A 22,281-nucleotide genomic window follows, 5' to 3' on the forward strand; every position below is an offset into this window, starting at 1 on the left:
TGCAAGGGTACTGCAGAAGATTTATTCTGAGAAGAGAATTGCTGGCTCTAGGGGGATGTTCACTTCAAATTCAATAGATATTGCAAGGAAACTTCTTAAGTACCCACAGCGTATTTGCTATGCTCTTGCCAACACTGGATAATATTGGTGTGTTTAAAATGTTGCCAATCTGATAGAAAAATTGATTTCTCCTTGTTGGAGTTTTATAATTTGGAAATTATATAAACCAGTCTTGGAACATCTGACTTGGAGAGCTTGAGAATTTTGTTTTAAAAATATAAGAAAGTAGAAAAGGACTTGACTGCATTTCAAAATACCATCTCATTTTGAGCTTAATGATACCACTGCATTTGCTACTATCTTTCCATTTACTAAATGGCTAGAGATGCTGATACATGGTAAGTAAGAATTCCTGGGTCACAAACATGTGGCTCTGGTGTGCCTTGTAGTTGCTGTTGGGATTTTTGGCTCTTGACTTACATGTTTGCCACCTTCATTAAAGAGGTTTCACACTCCTGGAAATGAAAGCTCAATTTTAGACGAGATATCATAGCTTTAGATCCTTAAGCTATAGATGCAAACAAAATAACCAGATGTGCAATGATACCTTCAGGTAGAATCCGTTCTGTTCGCTCTCCACATAGGAACTGTCACCTGCTAATATTGATCAGCTCATACACAGACACAAGGAGTGTTTCAAAAATGGCTTACTCTTACAGCTGGACAACTTGTTTAGGAATATCAAGAATATATATAATATATACTTATATGTATGTGTAATATACATATTTAGCTAATACTGAATTCTTAGTATGTGCTATAAACTTATAAGTTATTTATATGCGTTTTTTTTCTTTCTCGTATATTCTTTAAACAAATTTCTGTAGTTCATACTAATATTGTCCCCATTTTCAAATGGGAAAAATGAAGCACAGAGACATTTAAAAACTCCACTAAAGTTACACATGTCCAGGTGATAAAACTGGGGATTCAAATCCAGTCCCCATGGCTCTAGGCCATGAGAGTAACAATGGCTGCTCTACGGGGTCATCGGGTTGCTCACTGCACAGGGATGACCAACTGAAGGGGACGTGAGCACTGAAACCTTGATCCCACCCTGCAGGCCAAACTATGTTCCTTTGCTTTCATCTGAGTGTTACCTAGGGAAGGTACTTTTCTGAGTCATAAGTCTGTAAGGGCTCATAGAAACCCTGCTCCTGATGTATTGGGAGCTGTATGTATACAGATGTGCTTGTGAAACTAAGTGCCTTTGTAACTCAATACTATTGTGCCCATTCATTATGGATACACCTTCAAGAACAGATCTGCCCTATTGCCTATACTTCTTATATTTAATACATAATGGCACAGTATGATCTCTGCATGGGAGAATTAGCTCATAGCCTCTGATGTTGTGTTGCCATGAAAACCATTGGTTTTATCAAGATGGTTTTCTGGAAAATGCATAAGGACTTCATTGTCTTTTTCTTTTTTTGTGATTTTTCTTAACATTTTGATGGACATGAAGGTCTTCGAGGATGACCAACTCACGGCATATAAGCCAAGAAAGAAGGCTTTGTTTCATGTAGAGAGGTTTTTATCCCTGCCCTACCATTTACTAATAGGGGAGTAGGGAGGAGGGGACGCGGGCAAGTCCATCTTTTTTCATTTTTGAAGTGTATGGGATTATAATACCTATCTTATAGAATTGGAATACTGATTATATACGTTAATACATGAAAACATTTAGAACAATGATTCGGCATACATTAAGTACCCACTATGTATTCTCTGTTGCTACTGTTGTTTTCATAGAATGAGATAATGCATCTAAAACACTACTTGATTTACAGTAAGTTGTTAATAAGTGTCACCTGTTTTTATTGACCTTCTTTCTAGAGAAATTCTATTTGCATACACAAACAAATTACGTATGTCTTCAAGAGTTTATAGAGCCCTAGAGACCTGGGTAAGCCCTCTAATAGGCCTCAGAGATACAATGATGAATAAGATAGACATAGTTCCTGACTTCATGGTGCTTTTAGCTAAACAGGGTACAGGGATTGCCCTGAGTATGTTCAGTGATTAGAGCATGGAGTTTGGATCATTAAGATCTGTGTGCAAATCTGTTTTGCTCTCTGCCAGCTTTGTATCCCTGAGTAAGTGACTTAATGTTTCTGTGCCTGAGTTTAAAAAGTTGTAACATGAGAATAGTCGTTACTCTCAAAGTATATGGGTATTAATGCTTGTATTATTTATACTAAGCATTTCATTTTTTGAAAGTTTGATACTTTCTCTATACTCTGTTTCAGTATAGCAGAATCACAGTTATATATGATAGCAAAAAGTCAGCATAAGCATCTAGGCATTGTGTCCTCATCTCATTTATTTTTTTTTAAGATTTTTTTTTTTAATTTTTTTTACATTGATTTATTTTTGAGAAACAGAGTGAGACAAAGCATGAGCAGGGGAGGGGCAGAGAGAGAAGGAGACACAGAATCTGAAGCAGGCTCCAGGCTCAGAGCAAGCGGTTAGCACAGAGCCTGATGCAGGGCTCAAACCTCACAAACTGTGAGGTCATGACCTGAGCCGAAGTCGGACGCTCAACTGACTGAGCCACCCAGGCGCCCCATGTCCTCATCTCATTTAAAAGTATTAGCTAATCACATCATCTGGGCCCAGTAACTTAGTAATTTTTAATATTTTGAATCTTTGAGTATTGTTCCTCTAGGCTCACATACTGTGTTGTGTTTTTCTCATGCTCTTAGCATACTTAAGATTATGACATCTGTCCCACTATTTGTTTGTTTGTTTTGCATTTTCTTATTTCAGACATCGTGGCTATAGGTTGCACATGAAGTTGATATATGTTAATTTAGCAGGCATTAAGTTATACACACCATACTAGGTGCCTGGAATACAAATATAAATAAAGTTGAGTCCCTGCTCTCAAACACAAATAATCTGCTTGGAAGACAAATACATAGAATCATCAATAATGTAAGGTGACAACTATTCCATTAGTATAATGGATAGAAGTACCATGGAAAATGGTAACACAAAGGATACATTCAGCCTGACTAACCTGGAGAGGAGTCAATGATTCTCTGGTTAGAAGTTGTTGAGTAGGGAAGAATCAGAAAGGTGTTTGGGACAGAGGAGATTAAAGTTGGAGCAGGTGGTATGGCAGGGATGACGTGAAGAAGGCACACTGGGCCAGATTGTGACTGGGTGCCAAAGAGTTGGGCTCTGTCCTCTAGGCATTGAAGGGCCATCAAAAGTATGTAAGTAGGTTGGGTTATTAAAGTTCACCCTCTTTTTTTTTTTTTTTCCCTTAAGATTGACTGGAAGCATTTGAGTCAGATTGTTAGGTACTTATGGAGAGGACTGTCTCCCTATGTTAGGCTAATTTTCAACAAAATAATGATTATTTCTAACCTGAATTTTTGCAGCAACCGTTTTCCCTTCCTAGTCTTACCAGCCTCCAGTCAGTTTCCCAAGTAGCAGTTAGACAGATGTAGAGAATACCGATTGGATCATTGTTTTATTTTGTTTTGTGTTTTCCTTTCATTTAAAATTCTTTTAACATTCATTCATTTTTGAGAGAGAGAGAGAGAGAGAGAGAGAGAAACGAGCAGAGGAGAGGCAGAGAGAGAGGGAGACACAGAATCCAAAGCAGGCTCCAGGCTCTGAGCTGTCAGCACAGAGCCTGATGCGGGGCTCAGTCACTAACTGTGAGATCATGACCTGAGCCGAAGTTGAAGTGGGAAGCTCAAGTGACTGAGCCACCCCGGTGCCCCGTGTTTCCCTTCATTTGAAACAATCTGTTAACTTCTTAATGCCCTTAGCATGAAGTGCTATGTAACTTGGTCCATGATTTGCAATTAAAACTTCACTTCTCTTTTCTTGAGATCCCTTACTTTCCTTCAGCTGGAATAAATGTCTTAGTTTCTCAAATGTACCATGCTCTGTGCCTTCAGGGTGCTGCTTCTATTCTTTGGCACTCTTGGCCACCATCACCATCATTTTTCCCTCAGCATTTTAGCCAACTTCCACTTATCTTGTAGGTTGGTGCATAAAAAAAAAAAAAAACAAAAACAAAACACCTTCAAAATCTTTCCTGACTCCTGATCCAATACATCAACTTCCTTGGATCTTGCTCCCTCCCTGACGTGATGCTTACCAACTTTATCACACATCGTGTTTGGATGTTTGATGATCATTCTTCCAGACCAATTGTTGGGCCTCTGAGGGCAGGAACCGTATTGCTCTTGCCCACTTCTTTAGTTGGGCATTTAGCTAAAGCTTAATGAGTATGTGCTCACTGAATGAAATAACTGTAAGGGAGGAGGAAGTTGAAATACCAAGAATAGAATTAAACTTTTTGTTAGAAACCTGATTTTCCAGCACTATATTCTCTATTGGGGATTAAGCAATGACTGGAAATGATTCTCTCCTAAGTTTTTCATGTCTGGTTGGGGATATGAATAAAAACACTATTCCTGTGATAAGTGCAAATATAGAGTACCGGAGAAGGATTACAGAAACCTACCAGAAAGCCCACTAACTTTTCCTGGAGTAGGTTGCACAAGAGATGACATAGTAAATCCTTTATCTTTAAGTTAAGAGGGATATAATCTATTGATATTGAGATAATTATATTGAGATAGAACTTCCATTGAGTAAAATCCATCCTTTTCAGTGAGTTTTGACCGATGTATGCAATCGTGCAATCACTACCACAATGCAATATAGAACATTTCTGTACCCACTTTACCCCAAGTTCCCTCATGCCGTTTAGCAGACAGCCCCTTCCATCTCTCCACAGCAACCAATGATGTAATTTCTATCTCCAGTGTTGCCTTTTCCAGAATAATATATAAATAGAATAGTGTAGGGGCACCTGGGTGGCCCAGTCAGTTGAGTGTCCAACTCTTGATTTCTACTCAGGTCATGATCCCAGGGTCATGGGATTGAGCCCTGGGTTGGGCTCTACACTGAGTATGGAGTGTGCTTAAGATTCTCTCTCTTTCTCCCTCTGCCGCTCGTGCCCCCCCACCTCAAATAAAAAAAATTAAAAATAATAAAAAAGTAAAATAGTGTAATAGTGTATAGCCTTTTGTGTCCTGCTTTTTTTCGTTTAGCATAATAATTTTGAGATTCTGTCATGTTGTATGTATCAGCTTATTTATTCCTTTAAAAAAACAGATATGAGGTACAATTGACATATAATAAGCTGCATATATTTAAAGTGAACAATTTAAAAAGCTTAGACATATGTATATACCAGTGAAGCATTCACAATAAAGGTAGTGAATGTAGCCAACACCTGAAAGGTTTTTTCAGGGTCCTTTATAAACCCTACCTCCCGCTCCTACCTCAGATAACTACTGATCTACTTTCTGCCCTTGCAAATTAGTTTGCATTTTCTAGAATTTTATATCCATGGGATCACACAGTATTCTTTTGTGTCTGACTTCTTTAACTCAGCATAATTCTTTTAAGATTCATTCATTCTGTTGCATCTCTCAATTCTTGTTTATTTGTTTGCTAAATAGCATTGTTTATATTGACCTGTTGATGACCATTTGAATTGTTTCATTTCTGTTTCAGTTTTGGCTTTTGCAAGTAAAGCTGTTATGAACATTCCTGAACAAAGTTGTCGTGTGAACATATCCTTCCCTTTATTTTGTATACAGTTGACCCTTGAAAACATGGGTTTGAACTGCACAGACCCACTTATACGTGGTACTTTGAATATATTTTCTCTTCCTTATGATTTTCTCAATAACATTTTCTTTTTTCTAGCTTACTGTATTGTAAGAATACAGTATATAATACATATAACATACAAAGTGTGTGTTAATCAACTGTTTATGCTATTTGTAAGGCTTCCAGTTAACAGTAGGCTGTTAGTAGGTAAGGTTTGGGGAAATCAAAAGTCATATGTGGAGTTTCAACTGCATTTGTGTGTGTGTGTGTGTGGGGGGGGGGGAGTAGTGTCCCTAACCTCTGTTGTTCAAAGGTCAACTGTAATTACTTAGAAGTATAATGGCTAGGGGCGCCTGGGTGGCTCAGTCGGTTAAGCATCCGACTTCGGCTCAGGTCCTGCTCTAACAGTACGTGAGTTCCAGCCCCGCATCGGGCTCTGTGCTGACAGCTCAGATTCTGTGTCTTTCTCTCCCTCTGCCCCTCCCCCACTCGTGCTCTGTCTCTGTCTCTGTCTCTCTCTCTCTCTCTCTCTCTCTCAAGAATAAATAACATTAAAATGAATGAATGAATGAATGAATGAATGAAGTATAATGGATGGATCATATAGAAGAGACTGTCAAACTGGTTTCCTGAGTAATTGTACCAATTTATGTTCCCACTAGTAGTTCTAGTTTCTTTGCATTCTTGCTAACACTTGGTATGCCCAGTCTTTTAATTTTAGACATTCTAAAAGATATGCAATGAGATCTCATTGTGGTTTCAATTTGCATTTTCCTAATGATGAATGTATCTGAGCATCTTTTCATGAGCTTATGTATGTGCATGTACTTTGATGAAGTTTTGTTCAATACCTATGCATCTCCCTACACCTTTTAAAATTTGAGTTGTCTTCTTATTATCAAGTTGTAAGAGTTCTATATATTTTATAGCTACAAGTCCTTTATCAGATATGTTTAAAGTATTCTTCCCCATATGAATTTATGTTTTGTACAAGGGGTACAATTTGACCAAGAGATGAAGAAAATAAATGATAATTCAATTATAAAAAGAATAATGTGCAAGTGAAAAAATAAAGCTAGTTTTATGGTTTTATGAGGCTCCAATGTATAGTAAAGCAGGAGAAGGTGGTAGAAAGTGATTTTACAAAAATAGGAAGAGGCTTGAAAATAGATACTTTTTAATGTCATGTATGGAACTTAGACTGTCTTTTTTTTGTGTGAGCACCAATATTAATAAATACCAGTATAATAACAATAATTATACTAATATGTGACCTTTGCAGTTTATGGAATTCTTTTATATGCACAGTTTATACTGTTTTCCCCTACATTATTTTATTTAACTCCTCTGACAGCCATGGGAAGACAAAGACTTGGGGGTGTGTGTAGTCAATGTCAAATGTAAATTTTTGGATTTTGAGCCAATTCTTTTTAGCTAATGTCTGTGTGTGTGTGTGTGTGTGTGAGTTTAATGTGTGAGGCAAGAATGACGCTTGGGTTGGTCGCAAGGGCTCAAGAGTACACTTTCCCAGTGGGGCAGAGGGCAGTGTCCTACTGAGCTCTGGGAGAGGGTATAGTAGACCCTGGTAAAGGTTGGGGAGTATAGTTATACTTTGAAAATGACAATTCACAGTTAATGTAGAAATGTTTTACAAAAATTCCAGAATCTCAGAGGATTTTCTAGACTCTGTGATTTTTCTTTTAATTTTCCTGTATTTGTAAACTGATTCTAGGTGAATAAAGTAAAACTGTATGTGTTAGTTAATTTGCTAAGGAAACATATAGTGTGACCTAGTTTTTTATTTTTTTAATTTCATTATTTTTTTAGTTTGGGGAAGTTCAAAGATAATGGGAAGTTTTTAAATATCACCTGTATATTTTGGTTGAGTATATTCTGTCTCCATTGTCCTGTCCAGGGCCCTGACTTCTTTTCCCATACCAATCACATGTACCACTTGTCAGCTTCAGAAACAGGAAAAAAATTACATGCTGAACAATCTCACAATTTAGGATTTCTCTCTCTTTCTTTCTCCCTAACTCCCTTCCTTTCTTCCTTCCTTCCTTCCTTCCTTCCTTCCTTCCTTCCTTCCTTCCTTTTTCTTTCTTTTCTCTCTTGGAAGTTTTGGCATTTCCCCATTTGCTCCGTTTTTTGCAAGTTTCATCCATTTCTAACTCCTGTGGGTTCTTTTCATGGTAAAGAAATAACAGGATGGTAAGCCAGAGTAACTGAAATACTCATATTCTCCAGTGAGGGATTTATTCATATTCAAAATACTCTCTTACCAAGAATGTAAAAGTGAATTAAAATTGATTATGTTTAATGTGTCCATACATATTGTTGTATATTACCTGTATATCTTTTGTGTAATCATTCCAAATTCACTTTAAGAAATGCTCTAGTGCTGTGTAGTATGTCTATGCAGATTTAACATGGGACTGCAGTTTTCTCACAGATTAACCTGGAATGTCAGAGTGTCTTTTAAAGCATATTTGCAAAATCCTTCTCATCAAATGTATACTACTTAGATAGTTTGGGGCATTGGAAAGACTATGCTGGCTTTGGAGTCAATTAGACTTAATTCAAAGCTGTAGGACTTTGGGCATGTTACCCAACTGACCAGAGCCCCACCTTCCTCATGGGCACAGTGTGTTGTTAGAGTTAAATGAGGAACTCCTGACTGGCTCAATAGGTAGAACATGGGATTCTTGATCTCGGGATCATGAGTTCAAGCCCCACTTTGGGTGTAGAGCCTACTAAAAAAAGAAAAAAAAAAGTTAAATGAGATAGCATTTAAAGAGTTCAGTATAGAGTCAGACACAAGGCATATAATGAGATTTCTTCATAGTTTGCATCCTCTTTCTATCAAATTAATATTTCTATATATTTATCCCTATTTCTGTAGGTTTTATATACATACATATAAATATAAACACGTATACACATACTTATTACCATCATTAATCACTAGGACTAGTTAACACTTATTAAACACTTTCTGTGTGCTGGGCACTAAGTGCCTCACATAAATCATTTAAGCTTTACACTAACACCATAAGATATAAACTATTATTATCTCCATTGTGCAGATGAGGAAACTGAGGCAAAGAGGTAAATACCTGGTTGAGACTGCACAGCCAGGGGTGTTAGGGGTGAACCAAGGCCATTCAACACCAGAACTCAATTTCTTTTTCTAATAGAGTTGTTATTCAATTAATCTCATCTCAATTTTCACAGTATCTTTTAAGTCTAAATTAAAGAAGTTAATTTTATTTTCCTTATGTTTTGGAAATAATTATCATTATTTATATGATGCATGTAAATGATTTCAATGGACTCATTTGATCATCTATCAAGTTAAAGTAACTTATCTGATACTTCATATATAAACAAATAGCATGGTGGATTGACGTCTGAGACAGAATAGATTGTAAAACACTGAATTTAATAAATTAATTTCAATTAAAATTAGCTTTTAATTGAAACTAATTTATTTAAAAATTTTTTTAATGTTTATTTATTTTTGAGAGAGATAGAGACAGAATGTGAGTGGGTTAGGGGCAGAGAGAGAGGGAGACACAGAATCCAAAGCCGGCTCCAGGGTCTGAGCCATCAGCACAGAGCCCGATGCAGACCTCGAACTCACGAGCAGTGAGATCATGACCTGAGCCCAAGTCGGACGCTCAACCGACTGAGGCACCCAGGTGCCCTGAAACTAATTTATTAAATCAAGAATAACAATTATGATAGCACATATTTGATGAAATAAAACGTGATGCTTATGGTATTGACTAAGAATTTTAACTAGTTTTTGAGAGGGTGTAATCGGGGGTGGGGTGGGGAGGAGCAGAGAGATGGGGACAGAGGATCTGAAGTGGGCTTTGTGCTGACAGCAGCAAACCTGATGTGGGGCTTAAACTCATGAACCGCAAGATCATGACCTGAACTGAAGTTGGATGCTCAACTGACTAAGCCACCCAAGGGTCCCTGTTGAAAAGTTTCTTAGGTCTTGATTATTTGTTAAAGAAACTTCTTAGGAAGCAAGACTTACAATTTAGAAGACCTAGAGTGTTTTAAAAGATGATTTTCCTTTCTTAGTTAATTGATAAACTTCTTTCTGGACAAAAAATTCTGCTACCTGAAATTATCTTCGTTATAGATATGTCAAATAGGAAATATAAAGATATTTATACCTAGCATATGTAGTATATATTGAAGTAGTTTCTGTTACCACATGACTTATGAATTTTAATGGTCATATTTTTCTTCTATTTATGCACTGATTCCCAGAAAGTTGAATCTTACTACAACTTGCAAAGTAATTGTTATCTAAGTAGAGAGTATTTTTGATATATGTCCTCAAACTGCATGAAACACTTAAATTATAATGGAGAACAAACAATATGCATGAGTAACATACTTCTCTTATTTAAGCCTAGAACAATTTTAATGACATTGCCATTTTCTACCTATAGAACACACGTACTTTTTCTTATGAGTCTGAAACATGACATTTCATTTTGTGAAACTGAATTGATAACTTGTATATTTGAAACCAGTAGCTATGATAAAAATGTATCCTTCATTAATAAGTGTTATAATTTGGGGCTCCTGAGTGGCTCAATCCATTAAGCAGCTGACTTCGGCTCAGGTCATGATCTCACAGCTCCTGAGTTCGAGCCCCACGTCAGGCTGTGTGCTGACAGCTCAGAACCTGGACCCTGCTTCAGATTCTGTGTCTCCCTCTCTCTCTCTCAGCCCCACCCCCACTCATACTTTGTTTCTATCTCTCTCTCTGTCAAAAATAAATAAAACATTAGAAAAAAATTTTTAAAAGCGTTGTAATTCAATTAAGCAAGAGTTTTTGAGTGAGTATTATGTGCAAAACATATAGTGGCTTAAGTGACATAAGGAATAAATAGAATTCCTAGAGTTTAAGAATTAGCAAAATAGTTGGGAGAAATAAATACAAAAATAATTCTCATTCAAGTTGGCTTGTGGTAAATGTTGTAATCTATAAATCACTTATTCCTGGATACTGACATATGTGTGTATATATATATATATATATATATATATATATATATGTAATAAATGAATTATATGAATCCATTTTTATACAAATATATACACCAAAGACATAGTTCCTCTTGTTAATATCGTGTATGCCAGATATAAAAGGAAAGTATCCAGAGCTAATCTCAAAAATATTTTTTTGTCTAGTTGAAGAAAACTAATGAATAAAATCTTTTTTTAATGTAAGTGTTTTAGTATGCTGGGGCTGCCGTAACAAAATGCCACAGGCTGGGTGTTTTGAAAACAGAAATTTATTTTCTTGCAGCTTTGGGGCCTAGATGTCCAGGATCAAGGTGTTGGCAGATCTGGTTTCTTCTGAGTCCTCTCCCCTTAGCTTACAGATGGCCATCTTCTTGTGTCTTGGTGTTACTTTTGTGAGTGTCTGTATCCTAGTCTTCTCTTATAACTACACCAGTTTTATGTTTTGGCTCATATACCAGATGAGCCAAAGGTAAAAAAAAATCGCCTTTTACCTTGATTGCTCTTTAAAGACCCTGTCTTTAACTATAGTTGTATTTTGAGGTACTGGGGGTTAGGTTTGGGGGTTAGGGTGGGGGGAGCACAATTCATCACATAACATCAGGGTAACCATAAAGTGAGTTAGCTTTATCACAGTCTTATACATTCATATCTTCCTTATGGAAATGCATACATTTGTTTTAGACTATAAATTATATCAGCTCAGTCCAAAACCAAAACCATTTGTGTTGACATCTAGAAGGCTTCTTCTCTCTTAACACTCACCTCCTATCCATACTTCTGTCATTATTGCCTTCATGCATCTTCCCTTTTGACCAGTCTGTCCGTTTGGGACATATGGTAAACGTTGATGTGGCTTGTGGATACCATCTAGAATCACTGAATAATACATAGAAGGATGAATCTTCTATGAATAATCTGGACTATAAATAATAAGTCTTTTTGTTTTAAATACTTCTATATGCTCTGTATGTACATATTTCTATTTCCCATGTTGGCCTTTGAGTAAATGAGGTAATGTTTTGATTAGCAGTGGAGCGAAATTCTGTAGGTATGTATATTTGCATCCCTGAGACTACGAGAAGTTAAAGAGCTATGCCCAATTAAGCTGAACTGCAAAATAGGGCAGGTACTGTGTTTGCATTTTGGGAAAAACATTTTAAATACGTCTTTCTTTCAGATTTCACTCTCTACTGTGTCCAAGGCCTCATGTATGTAAGACATGCATACCTCATCTTAATTTGGAAGTGCTGAGTTTAAGTGAGAAGTGTTGGATGTACAAAGGAATATATGAAATAATTCAAGGGTTGCTAAACTGTGTAATTCATGAATTAATGGGAAAGAGACATACAGCAGAGCACCACTGATGCTGATGGCAAAAGCGTGAAAATGCCAGACCAGTTCTGAGGGACACTGTCCATGGCTGCGTCCTCTCTTCCCTAGTTGAGAGAGAGAAACAATTCACAAGGCCTCTAAGGTACAAAGGGCAGTGTCTGTATTTGAAGTTATGCATTAAACAGATTGTTTCAGAGTTTCTCAGGTAGAATCCTAACAACTCAGCTCACAGTAAAAGCTCCAGGATTCATTCTCACAAACGCTTTCGTTTTACTAACAATATAATTGCAAATTACGGGCCTTTGGAGCAGTGTGCTCACTCCAATGGGTCTGTTCTCAAATCTTAGAAGATTGGTCGCATTATGTCTTTAGCCATCTTGCAATAAATATCTTAGGAACAGTAGTTCACTGATTTAGAGAAAATGATCAGTCTTGGTATGGGGTGGTATGTGTAAAGCATTTAAGACAGAGGGAATTAGACAGTAGACTAAGCTACTGAGTGACCCTTGACAAGTTATTTAACTTGTTTGTGCTTTAGTTTGCCTGTCTCTAATCTAAAGGATTACTACCTACTTTCAGAGTGTTCCTGAAAAACTTAAATTGGACAACATATATAAGACACCACCCAGCACCATTTTCTAGTACTTGGCAGTTTCTTAATAAATGGAAATATCCTTTCTTTTCATCTTCATGATTCCTCTCCATCCTTCCTGTTATGGTGCCGGAAGTAGATATTTTTAAAAAGAACCCTCTAAATTTTTCGCTTAAACCATAAGCCAGGAGTTATCCTGAATTTCTGTTTTTTCCTTATACACCTGGTCTGATTTGTTAGCAAGTCAGAGACCTGCCAATATTACCTCCAAACGAGCCTCGCAATTTCCACTTACTCTCCCCTCTCTGCTGCCGTGTCATCCAGGCCACAGTAATTGCATAGCTGGGCAACTCCAGCTGTCTTGTTAACCGCTCTCTCAGTTTCCATGTTGTTCCCTGCAAGGGTGATCTTAAAACATAAATAAGAACCTATCCTCCCCTTGCCAAAACCGATCCAATTGGTTGTCCATTGTGCCAGGAATAAAGGCCAGACAATGTCGTGGCCTCTGAGCCATTTGACATTCTGCCTTCCTATGGCCACTCTCTTACCTTTGGCCATATCCAGCTTTAATCAGTTCTCAAAAAGTCTAACTTTGCCCTTTACATGCAAAACACCCTCCGAACTCACCCCCACCTCTCACACATAAACATGACCTGAATATCTTCATCCTTCCCGTCTCATTTAGATATCACCTCCATAGAGAGGGTGCCAGGAGTTTCTCTGATTTGTGCCTTCTTCCATACTTATGGTTTGCAGATAATCACATCGGCCCAGCTGGCTGGGAGGTCTCAGCAGCAGAAGCTTGAGTGGACATTGTAAAAAGGGATAAAATGAAAGGCCAGGAGGAAAAGAGAAGAAAGGAAATACTAAATATTTAATAAAGTAAAAAAAAAAAAAAAAGAGACATTCTTTAATCTACTTGAAAACTTTAATAACTTGAAAACTTGTTTCATGACATACATTTTTGTTTGGATTAAGATACGATTATTGCTAACTGCTGGTTTAGGACCCTACAGCAGCACTCTGCAATAGAAATGCCATGCAACCCCATGTGTACTTGTTTATATTTTTAACATAGCCGCATGGCAGGAAGGTTGAAACAAGGGACAGTAATTTTCATAATCCGTTTTACTTAACCCAGTATATCCAATATATCATTTCTGTGTTAATCAATATAAACATAAAAATTATTAATTATATAGTTTACATTGTTTTTCATAGTAAACTTTCAACATCTAGGACATTTTTATGCTTGCAGCACATGTCCGTTCCCGCTAGGCACAGTTCAGGTACTCAGCAGCCACATGTAGCTAGTGGCCGTGGTTTTGGTGAGTGTGGATCCAGTGGTGACTCCAGTAAGATCCAATCTATATACCACTCTTTCATCATCTCGGATGAGTTTTTACTTAATTTTGTGACAATCTAACTTTGAGTTGGTTTTTTAGATTAGATATGTCAAAGACTTTTTAAAAAAATGTTTATTGATTTATTTTTGAGAGAGAGAGAGAGAGAGAGAGAGAGAGAGAGAGAGAGACTGCGCTTTTGTGCGTGCGTGAAGAGCCCAATGCAGGGCTCAAACATGCGTATTGTGAGATCATGACCTGAGCTGAAATCAAGAGTCAGAAACTCAAGCACCTAAGCCACCCAGGTGCCCGTGTCATAGACTTTTTAATCAATTTATGGGACAATATTTTCTCACACTTATGAAAGTGAAAAGCCTATCATTTTTCTCTCAATTATATTTGAAGATAAAATAGAGTTAAAAAGGGTTAGTTTACACCAGAGAGTTGATGGTTCTTCTAGACTTTCTGCTACTTGTAAGATTTAGTTGTGAGGCAGTTTACACAGAATGGCACTTACAAGTGATTCTCAAAGTTGAGTGGACATTGGAATCACCTGAGACCTCGTGACCATGCAGATTATTGGCCCCACCAGCAGAATTTTGATGTGTGGATGGAGCTGGGAATCTGCATTTCCGGTATGCTTCCGGGTGCCACTGCTGTAGCTGATGAGGGCTGTCCCTCGTCTGCCCTCGGGCACAGTGCCTGTCAGGACAGTTCTGAGCTGCACCTTTCACTTCTTTGTGGTTGGTGATGGAGACCTTGGAAACCACTACTTTGATTGTCTGTGTGTTTTGTGTGTTGGGGAGTGGCGGTGATAGATGGAGGACATTACCTATCCATTCTTTATAGTGCTGTATTTCATTTGTAGAGTAGAGGTGCCAAAGAACCTTAAAGGTAGTGGAAAGAGAACCAAATAACAAATTTCAGAACAGAGCACTAAGACCGGGGGGGGGGGGGGGGGGGGGGGGGAGGTGACAATACAAGTTCCTTGGTGACTATTTTTTTGTTTTTTGTTTTTTCTAAATATTTATTTTATTTATTTTTGAGAGGTGGGGAGGGACAGAGAGAGAGGGGAACAGAGGATCTGAAGCAGACTCTACTCTGACAGCAGAGAGCAGGATGCGGGGCTCGAACCCACAAACCATAAGGTCAGATCGTGACCTGAGCCGAAATCACATGCTTAACTGACTGAGCCACCTGGTGACTATTTCTTATGTTTTACCACTTCTGCTTAGAGGGGTAAGGAACAGTGTCTATATTCTAGGTCCAGATGATAGACTTTTACTGAAGCAATAGTAGCTCTGTTGAATCCTTAACCAAAAGTTTAATGTGTCCCCTCTGTAGCTTATCTATTTTTCTAGACATTGAGTACCCACTAAGTTCCAATTCTTAAAATTAGCTTTGAAGCTCACGTGGAAACAAGTACCATTGTTTATATGAAAAGAGTAATGCTCATATAGCTACTGTATCATGTTAAAGTTCTACAAAGCTGAAATTTGTGTGAATCATGCCTCTGAATACTAGATAAAATTAATATTAAATTTCTGAGTAATGGGAAAAGTCATTATCAAACTAAATATAACTTTAATAACGCTGTGTGTTTGAAAAATCTCTAAATGCTAAACTTAGAAAAAATCAGATAAAATTAATCTTTATTTCTTCTGTAAGTTTGAATTTTCCTATTGCATTATCTAATATTTATTGAGCACTTATTATTGGCAGGCGTTGTTCTAAATGCCTTACCTGCTTTAACTTGTTTAGTCCTCAGAACAACCCAGTGATTCCATTCTTATTTTATAGATGGACATTATTCAACTAGTTAGTAGCAGAGGTAATATTCTTTTCTTTTTTTAAAAAAAGTGTTTATTTACTTTTTAAGAGATACAGGGAGAGAGGGAGGGCCAGAGAGTGAAGGAGACAGAATCCCAAGCAAGCTCTGCGATGTCAGCGCATAGTCTGTCCAGTATTCCCAAGGACAGAATTACTGGATCATAGAAGATGCATATTTTAGCTAACATTGATTTTTTTATCATTTAAAATCAATTTAAAATACTAGCACAAATAATTCAATGTTGTAAACTGATTGGAATATTACACTCATCATACAAAAGGGGAGAGAATAAGTAATTTTGGAAAGCAGTAACCAAGTTGAATCTAGAAATTCTGTCTTTCCTTCATGGCAAAACTTAACAAGTTACATCTACCTTGGATGATTCCCTTTCTTTCTGTATGAATTTATCATAAATGTAACTGTATAATTATTAGTCCACATACATATATTCCTAAACTGTTATGGTTTTCTTAGAATAATAAAAATAGTGATAACTATTTTTTTAATTGAGATGTGATCAGCATACAACTATTATTACTACTTTGGCTATGTAAACGTCTTTTACTTCTTCTTTTCATGGAGTTTGCTCATGTATGTCACCTCACATTTAGTTAGAACTGAATACGCACTACCAACTGACAGGTAGGTATTTGTTTATGTTAATGAATCTCATGAAACTATCCCCTTGCACTGTGTTTAAGATAGGGTGCATGTAATTAGTTGAGGTAAGCGTGGCACATACAAACACTACACACACAAATCCTGAGCTTTATTGTGTGTTAGTGACTACGATTTTGTAAACATGCTTTGTATTGAAGTAAGGTTATGAGAACAAGAGTTTTAAAGAACTTGAGCTATTCTTATAAATTTTATCTTCTGCTTATATTATGGCAAAAAATTGCTCTAAATCAGATGATTCTTTTATATCCTCTCTTACACCTCTGAACCAGGAAGTGAGCACAAAAAACTCCTTTAACACAGGCTTTCATGCATAGTCATTAAGCAGCTTTTATTTGTTAGGGTGTGTTGGCAATAAATATCTTCTCTCTGGGACACCCAAATTATAGCCCGGTGTGAAGCTTAATTATATCGTTGAACTACAGACCAGACAATGTTTCCATTATTGCAATTCTTATTTATTGGAAGATTAAAGCATGTAAAGTGAAAAGAGTAGTTGGGAAGTGATAATGATTGGCTAAGTACTATGGAACTCGCTGCCACTGATCCAACTATGTTAATGTTTATTTTAGGACTCAGGAGTATTATAGTCACCTGTTAAAACTTCATCATGTAAAGCCATTTCTAGACCTGGGGGTTATGATGAAGTAGGAGAGAAATGGAGTGATTTATTTTAAAAGCAAGACAGAAATCAGATTTAAGCATTTTAAATCTGTGTGTTCTTTCCCATATTGTTATATAGGTAACTTTACTTTTGGGGAAACAAAACAAAACAAAACAAAACAAAACAAAACAAAACAAAACACAGTGTTGGGGGCAATGTTCAAAGATACTGCTATTACATTGGAAGTGAAGCAATAATAGGTAATTTTTTAAGGACAGTTTTAGCAACAAATTACAACATACCACATATTGGCTCTTTGTAGGTACTTTTTTACTAATGCTCTCAACTCTGGTTCTTAACATCAGAATGAACTCCACCTTCTGAAGACCTGTGGGTGGGCTGTGGTGTTGAGCTTCTAACAAGTATCCAGATTCTGTCTGTTGGAATAATTATTAAAAAAATAAGAATATTGTGGCATCTGGTATAGTACCTAACAGTTGGTGAGTGTCTTTAATATTTGTTGAATAAATGAATATATTAATGGAGGAGGTAAACAAATTTTAAAAAGTGTGTGCTTTGATTTAGATAATAGCAGATATATTGAGAAAAAAATAGAAAATAAAATTTACATAATACTTCAATAAATGCATATGTATAGCAAAAAATAGAATTTATAATTTGTTAATTTAAATGGCCTCTGAAGGTTTGTGTAGCACTTTAAGCCAGCAGCTCTCTTCTCAGCTGTGTACCCTAGCCAAGCACTTGCACACATGTACGAGGAGCCATGTACAGCAAGACCTAAAGTTTGTTTACTTATTTTGAGAGGGAGGGAGAGACTGTGGGGGGGGGGACAGAGAGAGAGGGAGGAAGAGAGAATCCCAAGCAGGCTCTGCACCGTCATCACAGAGCCCGACACAGGGCTTGAACCCATGAACCATGAGATCATTACCTGAGCTGAAGTCGGATGCTTAGCCAACTGAGCCACCCAGGAGCCCCAGAGAATGATATATTGGGTATGATTTCCTTTATATAATTTCAAAATCTAGAAAATCTAAACACTTTTCACATAATACCTAAATAAGAATGTAATTAATTCTATTCTGTTAAGGGAAAAGTGGGAAAAATGATCAAAATCTCGTGTTAATGCTTATTTTGGCATATACCTGGCAGGTGGATATATGATTGTAGAGAGGCACAAATGAGGCTTCCACAGGCTGTCAGTGTGCTCTTTCTCTATTTGGGTAATGCTATTCAGTGTTTCATTTACTATTAACATTTAACCTGTGCAAGTGCATTATATACATGGTTCCTTTTCTGATATATTTTACAATTAAAAATGAAATGAACTGCCCCTTCGGGGCAGTAGTGTGTTAGATAATATCCTTGTATTCTTGGAGTTTTCAGCTAGAGTAAAGGTAGACATTAATTCAATTACTGCAATTACTCTAGGCTTACTGAGTGCAAAGTATGTGGTGCTATAAGGCTACGCAATAGGTGATATGATCTAATCAAGAAGTGCAGAAAGAGTTTCACTGAGAAAGTGGGAATTGAGCTAATATCTAAATAATGAGTGAAAACTAACTTGGAAAAGAAAAAAACAAAGGTAAGAGTATTTCTTGTAGAGAAACTCATTCATACAAAGGCTTTGTGGTGCGGGAAGGAGCACTATGGATATGAAGAAAAGAAAGAAGGAGAATGTAGTTGGTGCAAAGAGAGAAATGAATATTGGGAAGAATATTATTAGCCGAGATCAAAACATGGATCTTATAGATAATATTAAGGCTTTTGTCTTTTCCCAGAGTGATGAGAAGCTATAAAGATGTTTTAAGTAGGGAACAGATTTACGTTTTGAATATATCACTCTGGCTGCCGTTGGGTAGGGGCCAAGGTAGATATGGGTAGACCAGCGGAGAGATTATTGTAGTAGTCCAGGTAACACATTATGAGAGCTGGGATGAAGGTACTGGTAGAGGGGATGAGAAGACATAGATTGATTTCAGAAAAATTTTGAGGGCAAAATGTAGGGGATTTGGTAATGAAGTGGATTTGGGAAGTGAGTGAGAAATACCTCAAGAATGATTCTTAAGTTTCTAGCTTGGCTAAATGAATGGCTGGTGGTACTCTTAACTGAGAGGGAATAGAGGAAGAACACCATTGGTTATAGGGACTCTGTACCTGTCTATTCATGTTTGTACATATTAAATATGTGCATGTTAGACCTCGGAGAGCAGATACCGATCTAATTTAGACAACCTTTCAAAAGTGTGTTTCTCTGCTGTGTATATTATGTCTTGCTCTGAATATTCAGTATAAGACCAGTTTTTTCTCCTTCCTTTTTCAGACAACAGACAGACATGTGAATATAAAGGAAGTCTTTTTTGTCCCTTCCTCTCTTCCATTTCAATTTCCAACCATCACCCTTTCCTTCTAGCAAAGGAATCTCTTACTCGAGATTTAACATAGTGGAGGATTATTGGTTTTTTGCTGCTCTCCATGGTTAAAATAATACCTTCTCTCAGTAATGAAGCAAGTAATGCCCAATGTTAGGCCTGTTCCAGTATTAGTGAAGATCTTGACATTTCATAAAGGTGTAATGATTTAAAGAGTAGTTCTGTGCTGTCACCTTTGAAGAGGAAAGGCTAATAAGGGCCTTCCTGAGTCTGAATTTAAGATAGTAGGCTAGAATCATAATATGTCATTGCTCTCTTCCAACGAGAAATCCCATGTTCGTTTTTCCCTTTAATTTCTGGCAATATGGCAGATGTGTGTCTATAGAAATCTTCCCATTAGTGAAAACTAAAAAAATACCAACAGAGTATAGTTTTCAAAAAAATCTATTTTTTTTTTTAATTTTTAAAAATTTTTTTTTCAATGTTTATTTATTTTTGGGACAGAGAGAGACAGAGCACGAATGGGGGAGGGGCAGAGAGAGAGGGAGACACAGAATCCGGAAACAGGCTCCAGGCTCCGAGCCATCAGCCCAGAGCCTGACGCGGGGCTCGAACTCAAGGACCGCGAGATCGTGACCTGGCTGAAGTCCGACGCTTAACCGACTACGCCACCCAGGCGCCCCCCCCCCCCCCAAAAATCTAGTTTTTAAAAAGATTATTTAATTGTATAGCTGAGTTTTCAGGAAAGCAAAGGGAATTTTAAGAGTCCATGAACACCATGAAGTCACAATTCAAGAGAAGTTAACAAGCACTGAAGCAGACATTTTTCCTGGGATATTTGGCAGTTCCTCATGGCATCCAGTTTAGGATTTGAAAACATTTTTGATTAACAAAAAATACCATTGACTGGCAAAAATTGGTTAGATTGTACCGGAAAACACTTTGCATAAATAGGATCTCTGGAAGAAAACCCTTCTTGTGACTTCAATTGAACAAATAAAACAGATATGAAAGAGTGAATGAGAGAGAGAGAGGGAGAGAGAGAGAATATGCTCTTGAAAGAGAGAGTCTTAATAATTACTTTTCTTGGCCTTGCTTCTGGGTGCAGTGTAAGCAAAGGAAAGTTTTACCTGAAAAAAATTCCTAACTTCACCTTCATGTAATTCAAATTCACATCTGAAAATAAATTTCAGTTTTAAGGTTGATAATTTCCCCAAGTACTTTGCAGAAGCAAGCAAATTCCCGCAAAAAGAAAAGCACTTTAAGTCAAAGCCTTAAATAATTCTTACAGATAAAATTTCAAAGGGCATGAGATCATATCAAAAAATCAGCATTAAATAAGGCAGAACAAAAGGTAAAGTTATTTGGAAAAACAAACACCAGAAACAGATACAAAAAGATTGTAGCTACTAGAACTTTCATTTATAAAATACAAATTAGTTATATTTAATATGCTTAAAAATAATATAGATTATCTAAAATATAGTAAAAACAAAAGACTGAAAACAAGTACAAGTTTGAAAAAGAACCAAACAGTAGTTTGAGATATAAAAAAAATGAACAAACAGTACTTGAAATTCACTTTATGGGTTATACAGCAGATGAGACACAGCTGTAATGGGAATTTTCTGAAATAAAAGATAGATCTGAAGAAATTACACAGAATATAGAACAGAGAGACAGCTAGAAAATATGAAAGAGACTTAAAGAGCAATGGAGGATAAAAAAAATTGTCACATATACCTAATTGAAGAACCAGATAGCGGGAAGAGAGAAAATAAGGGTGAGACAATATTCAAAGTAATGATGGCTGAAATAGATTTTGAATTGATGAAAGACACTGATCTTCATATTCACAAAGCAAAACAAATCTCAAGCCAATAATACAGTGTAGTATAACCAACAGAACACTTTAATATATTATAGCAAAATCACCGAACATTGATCAAGATGAAGACCAAAAAAAAAGTTAACTGAAAGCAGAAGGGTGGTAGTAGATGGTAGAAACAAATCTAAACATAGCAGCGGTCATTATAAACATGAATGAATCACAATTTCCAGTTAAAAGACGTTATTAGGCAGAAGACAAAACAAAAGACATCCAGGTTCTATTATTAATAGAAAAACTGTTAAACTGAAGAATACATAAAATGTGAAAAATAAAAATTGGGAAAGATGTACAAAAGAATTGGTAAGCAACAACAACAAAAAAGTTTACTTTTTACATAACAGATAAAGGAAATCTAAAAAATATTGTTCCATGTAGTAGCCAGCCTCTGAGCTGACCCCCAGTGATCCTTGCTTTCTGATATTCATGGCTTTGTGTAGTTTCTTATCCTAATGAATAGGCATGACCTATATAACCAATAAGATATTCCAGAAATGATAATGTGAGGTGGGGAACACGGAGGGAAGAAAGGAAAGAAAGTTATTAAGCTTTGAGAGGAAAGAAGCGAAGTATGATTTGTTATGTAGGTGACATGATTTCCCATTTAGGGAAAAAAAATCTACAAATTATTAGTCATTTTTAACTATAAAATCAAAATAAAAAATTCAAGTACAATTCCATATATTAATACTTAGTTAATATTTTAATTTGGGAAGATGTTCTATTTTAATAACATCATAAATTATAAGGTATCTTAAGAATAATGAAAATAGTGCAATTTTTTTCATGGAAAATTATAAAATTGTGTTCAAAAACATTGAAATACATCCAAGTAAAGAGAGAATCACACTATAGA

This window comes from Prionailurus bengalensis, chromosome F2 (genome assembly GCF_016509475.1).
Source record: "Prionailurus bengalensis isolate Pbe53 chromosome F2, Fcat_Pben_1.1_paternal_pri, whole genome shotgun sequence".
NCBI classification, from domain to species: Eukaryota; Metazoa; Chordata; class Mammalia; order Carnivora; family Felidae; genus Prionailurus; species Prionailurus bengalensis.